Source organism: Symphalangus syndactylus, chromosome 21 (assembly GCF_028878055.3).
Source record: "Symphalangus syndactylus isolate Jambi chromosome 21, NHGRI_mSymSyn1-v2.1_pri, whole genome shotgun sequence".
Taxonomy (NCBI): Eukaryota; Metazoa; Chordata; class Mammalia; order Primates; family Hylobatidae; genus Symphalangus; species Symphalangus syndactylus.
In genome coordinates this window covers 2,923,279-2,937,211 of record NC_072443.2, presented here as the reverse complement: position 1 = coordinate 2,937,211, position 13,933 = coordinate 2,923,279, and positions in this window count along the sequence as shown.

Genomic DNA, 13,933 nt, shown 5'->3' with positions numbered 1-13,933 from the left:
AGAATGGAATGGAATGGAAAGGAATGGAATGGAATGTAATACAATGGAATGGGACGGGATGCAGTGGATTGGAGTGGAGGTGCAGGGAGGGGAATGGAATGCATTGGAATGGAATGGAATGGAACGGAACAGAAAAGAATGGAATGGAGTGTAATGCTATCGAATGCAATGGAATGGAATTTAATGGAATGGAATGGAATGGAATGGAATGGAATGGAATGGAATGGAATGGAAAAAAGTTCAATGGAGTGTAGTGGAGTGGAATGGAGAAGTAAGGATGGGAGAGGGGTGCAGTGGAATGAAGTGGAATGGAATTTAATGGAATGGAATGGAATGGAATGGAATGGAATTGAATGGAATGGAATGGACTGCAGTGGAGGCCAATTGGAAGGAATGAAATCCACTGGATTGGAGAGCAATGTACTGGAGCAGGGTGGATTTGAATTGAACGGAATGGAATGGAATAAATTCGAGTGGAATGGAGTGGATTACAGTGGAAAAGAATAGAATGGAACGGAATGGAATGGAATGGAATGGAATGGAATGGAATGGAATGGAATGGAAAAAATTGCTGTGCAGCTCAGTGGAGTGGAATGGAGAAGAAAGGAAGGGAGTGGAGTGGAGTGGAATGGAATAGAATGGAATTGAAAAGAAAAGAATGGAATGGAAAGGAGTGGACTGGAATGAAGGCGAATGTGAAGGATCGGAAAGGAGTGGAGTGGAGAGGAGTGGAGTGGAGAAGAGTGGATTTGAATAGAATGGAATGGAATGGATTGGAGTGGATTGGAGTGGATTCCAGTGGAAAAGAATGGAATGGAATGGAATGGAAAGGAATGGAATGGAATGGAACGCATTGCAGTGGCATGGAATGGAATGGAGTGGAATGGAATGGAGTGGAATGGAGAGGAATGGAATGGAGTGGACTGGAGAGGAATGGAATGGAATGGAATGCAATGGAAAGGAGTGGAAAGGAATGGATGTGAGTCGGAAGGAATGGAATGCAGTGGAGTTGAGAGGAGTGCAGTAGACAATAGTGGATTTAAATAGAATGGAATGGAATGTATTGGAGTGGAGTGGAGAGGATTCAAGTGAAAAGAAGGGAATGGAATGGAATGGAGTGGAATGGAAAGGAATGGAATTGAATGGAATGGAAAAAAGTGGAAGGGAGTGTACTAGAGTGGAATGGAGAAGGAAGGAAGGGATTGGGGTTGAGTGGAAAGGAGTGGAATGGAATGGAATGCAATGCAATGGAATGGAATGCAATGCAATGGAACGGAATGGAGTGGACTGGAATGGAAGCGAATGTGAACTAATGGAATTCAGTGGAGTGGAGAGGAGTGGAGCGGAGAATAGTGTATTTGAATGGAATGGAATGAAATGGATTGGATTGGAGTGGAGTGGGTTCTACGGGAAAAGAATGTAATGAAATGTAAAGGAATGGAATGGAGTGGAATGGAACGGAATGGAATGGAATTTATTGAAATGGAGTGGAACGGAAAGGAAAGGAATGAAATAAAGTGCCATGGCGTGCAGTGGAGTGGAATGGAGAAGAAAGGAAGGAATTTGAGAGAATTGGAATGGAGTCTAATGGAATGGACAGGAATGGAATGGAATAGAAAGCAATGGAAAGGAATGGAATGGAAAGGAATGGAATGGAAAGGAATGGAATGGAATGGAATGAAATGGAATGGAATGGAATGGAATAGAGTGGACTGGAATAGAAGCGAAAGGGAAGGAATGCAATGCAGTGGAGTGGAGAAGAGTAGAGTGGAGAATAGTGGATTTGAATGGAATGGAAAGTAAAGGAATGGATTAGAGTGGTGTGGAGTGGATTCTAGTCGAAAAAATGGAAAGGAATGGAATAGAAAGGAATGGAAAGGAATGGAATTGAATGGAATGGAATGGAGTGGACTGGAATGGGGGCGAAAGGGAATGAATGCAATCCAGTGGAGTGGAGAGGAGTGGAGTGGATTGCAATGGAATGGAATGTAAGGGAATTTAATGGAATGCAATGGAATGGAATGGGATGGAAGGGAATGGAATTGAATGAATGCAATGGAATGGAATGGAATGGAATGGAATGGAGTGGAGTCGACTGGAATAGAAGAGAATGGGAAGTAATGGAATGCAGTGGAGTGCAGAGGATTGTAGTGGAGAAGAGTGGATTTGCAATGAAGTGCAATGGATTAGAATGGAATGAAATGGGGTAGAATTGAGTGCAGTGGAGTAGAGTGGAATGGAATGGGAGGCAATGGAATGGAATGTAGTGGAGTGGAGTGGTTTAGAGTAGCGTGGAGTGGAATGGAGAGGAGTGGGATAGAGAGGAGTGTAATGCAGTGGATTAAAGTAGAGTGTAATGGAGTGGAATGGAATGCGAGGGAATATGATGGGGTGGAGTGGATTGGAGTGGAATGCAGTGGAGTGGAATAGAATCAAATGGAATGGACTGGAATGGTGAAATGAAATGTGACCTCAGATTATGCTACTTCACGGCAGCCTCGGTGACAGAGTGAGAACCGTTTGAAAGAAAGGAATGGAATGGAATGGAGTGGAATGGAATGGAATGGAGAGAAGTGGAGTGCAGTGGAATGGAGTGGAAGGAAATGGAATGGAATGTTGAAATGAAATTTGTGATAAGATTCTAGCACTGCATTCTCGCCTGTGTGACAGAGTGAGATCCTGTCAAAAGAAAGGAATTGAAGGGAATGGAGTACAATGGAATGGAATGGAATGGAGTGCAATGGAAGATGAATGGAATGGAATGGAATGGAATGGAATGGAATGGAATGGAATGGAATGGAATGGAATGAAATGGAATGGAATGGTTAAATAAAATGTGAGCTGATATTGTGCCACTGCAATCAAGACAGGGTGACAGATAAAGAACTTGTTGAAAGAAAGTAATAGAATCAAATAGTCTGGAATGGAATGGAATGGAGTGCAATGGAACAGGAATGGAATGGAATGGAATGGAATGGAATGGAATGGAATGGAATGGAATGGAATGGAATGGAATGGAACGGTGAAATAAAATGTGAGCTGACATTGTGTCACTGCAATCCACCCAGGGTGACCGATTGAGAACTTGTTGAAAGAAAGGAAGAGAATAGAATAGTGTGGAATACAACTGAATGGAATGGAATGGAACGGAGTGTATTGGAACCGAATGGAAATGAATGGAATGGAATGGAATGGAATGGAATGGAATGGAATGGAATGGAATGGAATGGAATGGAACAGAATGGAATGGTGAGACTAAATGTGAGCTGACATTGTGCCACTGCAATCCAGCCAGGGTGACATAGTAAGAATTGTTGAAACAAAGGAGTAGAATAGAATAGTGTGGAATGGAATGGAATGGAAAAGAATGGAATGGAATGGAATGAAATGGAATGGAATGGAATGGAATGGAATGGAATGCAATGGAAGGGAATGGAATGGAACGGAATGAAATGGAATGGAATGGAGTGGAAAAGAATGGAATGGAATGAAACAGTTTAACAAAATGTGAGCTGACATTGTGCCACTGCAATCCAGCCAGGGTGACAGATTGAGAACATGTTGAAAGAAAGGAGTAGAATAGAATAGTTTGGAATGGAATGGAATGAAATGGAATGGAATGCAACGGAACGGAATTGACCGGAAGGTAATCAAATGGAATGGAAGGGAATGGAATGAATAGAATGGAATGGAATGCAACGGAATGGAATGGAATGGTGAAATGAAATATGAGCTGACATTGTGACACTGCAATCCTACAATGGTTACAGATTGAGAGCTTGTTGAAAGAAAGGAATAGAATAAAATCGTGTGGAATGGAATGGAATGGAATGGAATGGAATGGAATGGAATTGAATGGAATGGAATGGAATGGAATTGAATGGAATGGAGTGGAATGGAACGGAATGGAATGGAATGGATTGAAATGGAGTGGAATGGAAAGGAAAGGAATGAAATAAAGTGCCACGGCGTGCAGTGGAGTGGAATGGAGAAGAAAGGAAGGAATTTGAGAGAATTGGAATGGAGTCTAATGGAATGGACTGGAATGGAATGGAATAGAAAGCAATGGAAAGGAATGGAATGGAAAGGAATGGAATGGAATGGAATGGAATGGAATGGAATGGAATGGAATGGAATGGAATAGAGTGGACTGGAATAGAAGCGAAAGGGAAGGAATGCAATGCAGTGGAGTGGAGAAGAGTAGAGTGGAGAATAGTGGATTTGAATGGAATGGAAAGTAAAGGAATGGATTAGAGTGGTGTGGAGTGGATTCTAGTCGAAAAAAATGGAAAGGAATGGAATAGAAAGGAATGGAAAGGAATGGAATTGAATGGAATGGAATGGAGTGGAATGGAATGGGGGCGAAATGGGATGAATGCAATCCAGTGGAGTGGAGAGGAGTGGAGTGGATTGCAATGGAATGGAATGTAAGGGAATTTAATGGAATGCAATGGAATGGAATGGGATGGAAGGGAATGGAATTGAATGAATGCAATGGAATGGAATGGAATGGAATGGAATGGAGTGGAGTCGACTGGAATAGAAGAGAATGGGAAGTAATGGAATGCAGTGGAGTGGAGAGGATTGTAGTGGAGAAGAGTGGATTTGCAATGAAGTGCAATGGATTAGAATGGAATGAAATGGGGTAGAATTGAGAGCAGTGGAGTAGAGTGGAATGGAATGGGAGGCAATGGAATGGAATGTAGTGGAGTGGAGTGGTTTAGAGTAGCGTGGAGTGGAATGGAGAGGAGTGGGATAGAGAGGAGTGTAATGCAGTGGATTAAAGTAGAGTGTAATGGAGTGGAATGGAATGCGAGGGAATATGATGGGGTGGAGTGGATTGGAGTGGAATGCAGTGGAGTGGAATAGAATCAAATGGAATGGACTGGAATGGTGAAATGAAATGTGACCTCAGATTATGCTACTTCACGGCAGCCTCGGTGACAGAGTGAGAACCGTTTGAAAGAAAGGAATGGAATGGAATGGAGTGGAATGGAATGGAATGGAGAGAAGTGGAGTGCAGTGGAATGGAGTGGAAGGAAATGGAATGGAATGTTGAAATGAAATTTGTGATAAGATTCTAGCACTGCATTCTCGCCTGTGTGACAGAGTGAGATCCTGTCAAAAGAAAGGAATTGAAGGGAATGGAGTACAATGGAATGGAATGGAATGGAGTGCAATGGAAGATGAATGGAATGGAATGGAATGGAATGGAATGGAATGGAAAGCAATGGAATGGAATGCAATGGAAAGGAAGGGAATTGAATGGAATGACATGGAAAGGAAGGGAATGGAATGGAAAGGAATTTAACGGTGAAGCAAAAAGAAAGCTGACATTGTGGAACTGCAATATAATCAGGGTGACAGTTTGAGAAGTTGATGAAATAAGAATGGAATGGAATGGAGTGCAATTGAACATAACAGAAGAGAATAGAATGAAATCGAATGGAAAAGAATTGAATGGAATAGAGTGAAATGTAATGTAATGTAATGGAATGGAATGGAATGGAATGGAATGGAATGGAGTGGAGTGTAGTGGCGTGGAATGGATTGGAATGGAAATGAATGGAATGGAACAGTGAAATAAAATGTGAGCTGATGTACTGCCAATGCAATTCAGCCAGGGTGACAGATTGAGAGGTTTTTGAAAGAAAGGAATGGAATAGAATACTGTGGAATGGAATGGAATGGAAAGGAATGGAATGGAATGGAATGGAATGGAATGGAATGGAATGGAATGGAATGGAACGGAATGGAATAGAACAGTGAAATAAAATGGGAGCTGACATTGTGCCACTGCAATCCAGTCAGGGTGACACATTGAGAACTGGTTGAAAGAAAGGAATAGAATAGAATCGTGTGGAGTGGTAAGGAATAGAACGAAATAAACTGGAATGGAATGGAATGGAATGGAATGGAATGGAATGGAATGGAATGGAATGGAATGAAATGGAATGGAGCACAATGGAACGGAATGGAATGGAATGGAATGGAATACAATGGAACGGAATGGATTGGAATGGAAAGGGAAAATAAATTGTGAGCTGACATAGGGCCACCGCAATCCAACCAGGGTGAGGGATTGATAACTTGTCGCAAGATAGGAATAGAATAGAATACTGTGAAATGGAAAGGAATGGAATGGAATGGAATGGAAAGGAACAGAATGGAAAAGAACAGAGCAGAATGGAATGCAATGCAATGGAATGGAAAGGAGTGGAGTGGAACGGAGTGGAGGCGAATGTGAAGGAATGGAATGCAGTGGAGTGGAAAGGAATTTAGTGGGGAAGTGTGGATTTGAATTGTATGGAATGGAATGGAATGGATTCGATTTAATTGAAGTAGATTATAGTGGAAAAGAATAGACTGGAATGGAATGGAATGGAGTGGAATGGAATGGAATGGAATGGAATGGAATGGATTGCAGTGCATTGCCATGAAGTGGATTGGAGTAGAATGGAATGGAATGGAAAGGAATAGAATGGAATGTAATACAATGGAATAGAATGGGATGCAGTGGATTGGAGTGGAGGTGCATGGACGGGAATGGAATGCGTTGGAATGGAATGGAAAGGAACGGAACAGAAAAGAATGGAATGGAGTGTAATGCTATCGAATGCAATGGAATGGAATTTAATGGAATGGAATGGAATGGAATGGAAAGGAATGGAATGGAATGGAATGTAAAAAATTTCAATGCAGTGTAGTGGAGTGGAATGGAGAAGTAAGGATGGGAGAGGAGTGCAGTGGAATGAAGTGGAATGGAAAGGAGTTGAATGGAATGGAATGGACTGCAGTGGAGGACAATTTGAAGGAATGAAATCCACTGGATTGGAGAGCAATGTACTGGCGAAGGGTGGATTTGAATTGAACGGAATGGAGTGGAATAAATTCGAGTGGAATGGAGTGGATTACAGTGGAAAAGAATAGAATGGAATGGAATGGAATGGAATGAAATGGAATGGAGCGCAACGGAACAGAATGGAATGGAATGGAATGGAATAGAATGGAATGGAATGGAATGGCACGGATTGGAATGGAAAGGGGAAATAAAATTAGAGCTGACATAGGGCCACCGCAATCCAACCAGGGTGAGAGATTGATAACTTGTCGCAAGATAGAAATAGAATAGAATACTGTGGAATGGACAGGAATGGAATGGAATGGAAAGGAACAGAATGGAACAGAACAGAGCAGAATGGAATGCAATGCAACGGAATGGAAAGGAGTGGAGTGGAAAGGAGTGGAGGCGAATGTGAAGGAATGGAATGCAGTGGAGTGGAAAGGAATTTAGTGGAAATGTGTGGATTTGAATTGTATGGAATGGAATGGAATGGATTCGATTTTAGTGGAGTAGATTATAGTGGAAAAGAATGGAATGGAATGGAATGGAATGGAATGGAATTGAATGGAATAGAATGGAATGGAAAGGAATGCAGTGGATTGCAGTGAAGTGGATTGGAGTAGAATGGAATGGAATGGAAAGGAATGGAATGGAATGGAATTCAATGAAATGGAATGGGATGCAGTGGATTGGAGTGGAGGTGCAGGGAGGGGAATGGAATGCATTTGAATGGAATGGAATGGAAAGGAACAGAAAAGAATGGAATGGAGTGTAATGCTATCGAATGCAATGGAATGGAATTTAGTGGAATGGAATGGAATGGAATGGAATGGAATGGAATGGAAAAAAGTTCAATGGAGTATAGTGGAGTGGAATGGAGAAGTAAGGATGGGAGAGGAGTGCAGGGGAATGAAGGGGAATGGAATGGACTGTAATGGAATGGAATGGAATGGAATGGAGTTGAATGGAATGGAATGGACTGCAGTGGAGGCCAATTGGAAGGAATGAAATCCACTGGATTGGAGAGCAATGTACTGGAGCAGGGTGGATTTGAATTGAACGGAATGGAATGGAATAAATTCGAGTGGAATGGAGTGGATTACAGTGGAAAAGAATAGAATGGAATGGAATGGAATGGAATGGAATGGAATGGAATGGAATGGAATGGAAAAAATTGCTGTGCAGCTCAGTGGAGTGGAATGGAGAAGAAAGGAAGGGAGTGGAGTGGAGTGGAATGGAGTAGAATGGAATTGAAAAGAAAAGAATGGAATGGAAAGGAGTGGACTGGAATGAAGGCGAATGTGAAGGAACGGAACGGAGTGGAGTGGAGAGGAGTGGAGTGGAGAAGAGTGGATTTGAATAGAATGGAATGGAATGGATTGGAGTGGATTGGAGTGGATTCCAGTGGAAAAGAATGGAATGGAATGGAATGGAAAGGAATGGAATGGAATGGAACGGATTGCAGTGGCATGGAATGGAATGGAGTGGAATGGAATGGAGTGGAATGGAGAGGAATGGAATGGAGTGGACTGGAGAGGAATGGAATGGAATGGAATGCAATGGAAAGGAGTGGAAAGGAATGGATGTGAGTCGGAAGGAATGGAATGCAGTGGAGTTGAGAGGAGTGCAGTAGACAATAGTGGATTTAAATAGAATGGAATGGAATGTATTGGAGTGGAGTGGAGAGGATTCCAGTGAAAAGAAGGGAATGGAATGGAATGGAGTGGAATGGAAAGGAATGGAATTGAATGGAATGGAAAAAAGTGGAGGGGAGTGTAATAGAGTGGAATGGAGAAGGAAGGAAGGGATTGGGGTTGAGTGGAAAGGAGTGGAATGGAATGGAATGCAATGCAATGGAATGGAATGGAGTGGACTGGAATGGAAGCGAATGGGAACTAATGGAATTCAGTGGAGTGGAGAGGAGTGGAGCGGAGAATAGTGTATTTGAATGGAATGGAATGAAATGGATTGGATTGGAGTGGAGTGGGTTCTACGGGAAAAGAATGTAATGAAATGTAAAGGAATGGAATGGAGTGGAATGGAACGGAATGGAATGGAATGGATTGAAATGGAGTGGAATGGAAAGGAAAGCAATGAAATAAAGTGCCATGGCGTGCAGTGGAGTGGAATGGAGAAGAAAGGAAGGAATTTGAGAGAATTGGAATGGAGTAGAATGGAATGGAATGGAATGGAATAGAAAGCAATGGAAAGGAATGGAATGGAAAGGAATGGAATGGAACGGAATGGAATGGAATGGAATGGAATGGAATGGAATAGAGTGGACTGGAATAGAAGTGAAAGGGAAGGAATGCAATGCCGTGGAGTGGAGAAGAGTAGAGTGGAGAATAGTGGATTTGAAATGAATGGAACGTAAAGGAATAGATTAGAGTGGTGTGGAGTGGATTCTAGTCGAAAAAAATGGAGAGGAATGGAATAGAAAGGAATGGAAAGGAATGGAATTGAATGGAATGGAATGGAGTGGACTGGAATGGGGGCGAAAGGGAATGAATGCAATCCAGTGGAGTGGAGAGGAGTGGAGTGGATTGCAATGGAATGGAATGAAAGGGAATGGAATGGAATGCAATGGAATGGAATGGGATGGAAGGGAATGGAATTGAATGAATGCAATGGAATGGAATGGAATGGAATGGAATGGAGTGGAGTCGACTGGAATAGAAGAGAATGGGAAGTAATGGAATGAAGTGGAGTGGAGAGGATTGTAGTGGAGAAGAGTGGATTTGCAATGAAGTGCAATGGATTAGAATGGAATGAAATGGGGTAGAATTGAGAGCAGTGGAGTAGAGTGGAATGGAATGGGAGGCAATGGAATGGAATGTAGTGGAGTGGAGTGGTTTAGAGTAGCGTGGAGTGGAATGGAGAGGAGTGGGATAGAGAGGAGTGTAATGCAGTGGATTAAAGTAGAGTGTAATGGAGTGGAATGGAATGCGAGGGAATATGATGGGGTGGAGTGGATTGGAGTGGAATGCAGTGGAGTGGAATAGAATCAAATGGAATGGACTGGAATGGTGAAATGAAATGTGACCTCAGATTATGCTACTTCACGGCAGCCTCGGTGACAGAGTGAGAACCGTTTGAAAGAAAGGAATGGAATGGAATGGAGTGGAATGGAATGGAATGGAGAGAAGTGGAGTACAGTGGAATGGAGTGGAAGGAAATGGAATGGAATGTTGAAATGAAATTTGTGATAAGATTCTAGCACTGCATTCTCGCCTGTGTGACAGAGTGAGATCCTGTCAAAAGAAAGGAATTGAAGGGAATGGAGTACAATGGAATGGAATGGAATGGAGTGCAATGGAAGATGAATGGAATGGAATGGAATGGAATGCAATGGAATGGAATGCAATGGAAAGGAAGGGAATTGAATGGAATGACATGGAAAGGAAGGGAATGGAATGGAAAGGAATTTAACAGTGAAGCAAAAAGAAAGCTGACATTGTGGAACTGCAATATAATCAGGGTGACAGTTTCAGAAGTTGATGAAATAAGAATGGAATGGAATGGAGTGCAATTGAACATAACAGAAGAGAATAGAATGAAATCGAATGGAAAAGAATTGAATGGAATAGAATGAAATGTAATGTAATGGAATGGAATGGAATGGAATGGAATGGAGTGGAGTGGAGTGGCGTGGAATGGAATGGAATGGAAATGAATGGAATGGAACAGTGAAATAAAATGTGAGCTGATGTACTGCCACTGCAATTCAGCCAGGGTGACAGATTGAGAGCTTGTTGAAAGAAAGGAATAGAATAGAATACTGTGGAATGGAATGGAATGGAAAGGAATGGAATGGAAAGGAATGGAATGGAATGGAATGGAATGGAACCGAATGGAATAGAACAGTGAAATAAAATGGGAGCTGACATTGTGCCACTGCAATCCAGTCAGGGTGACACAGTGAGAACTGGTTGACAGAAAGGAATAGAATAGAATCGTGTGGAGTGGTAAGGAATAGAACGAAATGAACTGGAATGGAATGGAATGGAATGGAATGGAATGGAATGGAATGGAATGGAATGAAATGGATTGGAGCGCAATGGAACGGAATGGAATGGAATGGAATTGAATACAATGGAACGGAATGGATTGGAATGGAAAGGGGAAATAAAATGTGAGCTGACATAGGGCCACCGCAATCCAACCAGGGTGAGAGATTGATAACTTGTCGCAAGATAGGAATAGAATAGAATACTGTGGAATGGAAAGGAATGGAATGGAATGGAAAGGAACAGAATGGAACAGAACAGAGCAGAATGGAATGCAATGCAATGGAATGGAAAGGAGTGGAGTGGAACGGAGTGGAGGCGAATGTGAAGGAATGGAATGCAGTGGAGTGGAAAGGAATTGAGTGGAGAAGTGTGGATTTGAATTGTATGGAATGGAATGGAATGGATTCGATTTTAGTGAAGTAGATTATAGTGGAAAAGAATAGACTGGAATGGAATGGAGTGGAATGGAATGGAATGGAATGGAATGGAATGGAATGGATTCGATTTAGGTGAAGTAGATTATAGTGGAAAAGAATAGACTGGAATGGAATGGAGTGGAATGGAATGGAATGGAATGGAATGGAATGGATTGCAGTGGATTGCCATGAAGTGGATTGGAGTAGAATGGAATGGAATGGAAAGGAATGGAATGGAATGTAATACAATGGAATAGAATGGGATGCAGTGGATTGGAGTGGAGGTGCATGGACGGGAATGGAATGCGTTGGAATGGAATGGAATGGAACGGAACAGAAAAGAATGGAATGGAGTGTAATGCTATCGAATGCAATGGAATGGAATTTAATGGAATGGAATGGAATGGAATGGAATGGAATGGAATGGAATGGAATGTAAAAAATTTCAATGCAGTGTAGTGGAGTGGAATGGAGAAGTAAGGATGGGAGAGGAGTGCAGTGTAATGAAGTGGAATGGAATGGAGTTGAATGGAATGGAATGGACTGCAGTGGAGGACAATTTGAAGGAATGAAATCCACTGGATTGGAGAGCAATGTACCGGCGAAGGGTGGATTTGAATTGAACCGAATGGAGTGGAATAAATTCGAGTGGAATGGAGTGGATTACATTGGAAAAGAATAGAATGGAATGGAATGGAATGGAATGAAATGGAATGTAGCGCAACGGAACAGAATGGAATGGAATGGAATGGAATAGAATGGAATGGAATGGAATGGCACGGATTGGAATGGAAAGGGGAAATAAAATTAGAGCTGACATAGGGCCACCGCAATCCAACCAGGGTGAGAGATTGATAACTTGTCGCAAGATAGGAATAGAATAGAATACTGTGGAATGGACAGGAATGGAATGGAATGGAAAGGAACAGAATGGAAAAGAACAGAGCAGAATGGAATTCAATGCAACGGAATGGAAAGGAGTTTAGTGGAACAGAGTGGAGGCGAATGTGAAGGAATGGAATGCAGTGGAATGGAAAGGAATTTAGTGGAGAAGTGTGGATTTGAATTGTATGGAATGTAATGGAATGGATTCGATTTTAGTGGAGTAGATTATAGTGGAAAAGAATGGAATGGAATGGAATGGAATAGAATGGAATGGATTGGAATGCAGTGGATTGCAGTGAAGGGGATTGGAGTAGAATGGAATGGAATGGAAAGGAATGGAATGGAATGTAATACAATGAAATGGAATGGGATGCAGTGGATTGGAGTGGAGGTGGAGGGAGGGGAATGGAATGCATTTGAATGGATTGGAATGGAAAGGAAGAGAAAAGAATGGAATGGAGTGTAATGCTATCGAATGCAATGGAATGGAATTTAGTGGAATGGAATGGAATGGAATGGAATGGAATGGAATGGAATGGAATGGAAAAAAGTTCAATGGAGTGTAGTGGAGTGGAACGGAGAAGTAAGGATGGGAGAGGAGTGCAGTGGAATGACGTGGAATGGAATGGAATGTAATGGAATGGAATGGAATGGAATGGAGTTGAATGGAATGGAATGGACTGCAGAGGAGGCCAATTGGAAGGAATGAAATCCAATGGATTGGAGAGCAATGTACTGGAGCAGGGTGGATTTGAATTGAACGGAATGGAATGGAATAAATTCGAGTGGAATGGAGTGGATTACAGTGGAAAAGAATAGAATGGAATGGAATGGAACGGAATGGAATGAAATGGAATGGAATGGAATGGAATGGAATGGAATGGAAAAAATTGCTGTGCAGCTCAGTGGAGTGGAATGGAGAAGAAAGGAAGGGAGTGGAGTGAAGTGGAATGGAGTAGAATGGAATTGAAAAGAAAAAAATGGAATGGAAAGGAGTGGACTGGAATGAAGGCGAATGTGAAGGAACGGAACGGAGTGGAGTGGAGAGGAGTGGAGTGGAGAAGAGTGGATTTGAATAGAATGGAATGGAATGGATTGGAGTGGATTGGAGTGGATTCCAGTGGAAAAGAATGGAATGGAATGGAATGGAAAGGAATGGAATGGAATGGAACGCATTGCAGTGGCATGGAATGGAATGGAGTGGAATGGAATGGAGTGGAATGGAGAGGAATGGAATGGAGTGGACTGGAGAGGAATGGAATGGAATGGAATGCAATGGAAAGGAGTGGAAAGGAATGGATGTGAGTCGGAAGGAATGGAATGCAGTGGAGTTGAGAGGAGTGCAGTAGACAATAGTGGATTTAAATAGAATGGAATGGAATGTATTGGAGTGGAGTGGAGAGGATTCCAGTGAAAAGAAGGGAATGGAATGGAATGGAGTGGAATGGAAAGGAATGGAATTGAATGGAATGGAAAAAAGTGGAGGGGAGTGTACTAGAGTGGAATGGAGAAGGAAGGAAGGGATTGGGGTTGAGTGGAAAGGAGTGGAATGGAATGGAATGCAATGCAATGGAATGGAATGGAGTGGACTGGAATGGAAGCGAATGGGAACTAATGGAATTCAGTGGAGTGGAGAGGAGTGGAGCGGAGAATAGTGTATTTGAATGGAATGGAATGAAATGGATTGGATTGGAGTGGAGTGCGTTCTACGGGAAAAGAATGTAATGAAATGTAAAGGAATGGAATGGAGTGGAATGGAACGGAATGGAATGGAATGG